Raw genomic sequence first — 678 nt, forward strand, 5'->3', positions numbered from 1 at the left:
TGGGGGGTCCCCCCCCCCCTGACCACAGGGCAGCGCTGCTGGGAGCCCGAAGGGATGAAGCTATTAGTCAGCTTGGCTCCCGCCTTGCTTTGCCTGCAAACACGCTCTCTGCTCCGGGAGTTTTAAAATAGCCCGTGGTCTGAGGCCAAAGGCACGGGCTCTGCCCGGCCCGATGCTGCAGCGCGCCCCGGGGAGCGGCGTTCTCCTTCCTCGCCTCACGCGCTGCCTCGCCTGTCGTTGTCTGCCCCTCAGTACAGGACCTGGCTGTGAGCCTCTGCTGGGGCAGGACCGGGTGGGCAGAGCACGAGTATTTCTTTCCAGTCCATCAGTCGTGTGGCTGCAGAGGACGGCTGGGCCTGCGCGATAAGCCGTGTTCTTCCTCTTCAGCTGTTTATCAATGGGCTCGGGGGTATTTTTAGTGGCTGCACGTAAAGTCAGCACTTGAGAAGTCCGTCTGGAAGCCTTGAGCCTGTCTCCTCGAGGCCTTCCTTTCCGTCTGATCAGGGCGGTGTCACATACTTGGAGATCTGCCTGGGGACTGGGGGACCTTGTAAAAATTCCTGCTAACAAGCCTGTGTCCCTTCAGCACTTGCTGAGATAGTTATTGCTCAACTGCGAGGCGTCGCTAACTGCTCTGAGGGAACAAACAGATCCTTTCCTGTGGCTGGTGGTGCCCCC

The sequence above is a fragment of the Buceros rhinoceros genome, unplaced genomic scaffold (genome assembly GCF_000710305.1).
Source record: "Buceros rhinoceros silvestris isolate BGI_N320 unplaced genomic scaffold, ASM71030v1 scaffold33559, whole genome shotgun sequence".
In the NCBI taxonomy this organism is placed as follows: Eukaryota; Metazoa; Chordata; class Aves; order Bucerotiformes; family Bucerotidae; genus Buceros; species Buceros rhinoceros.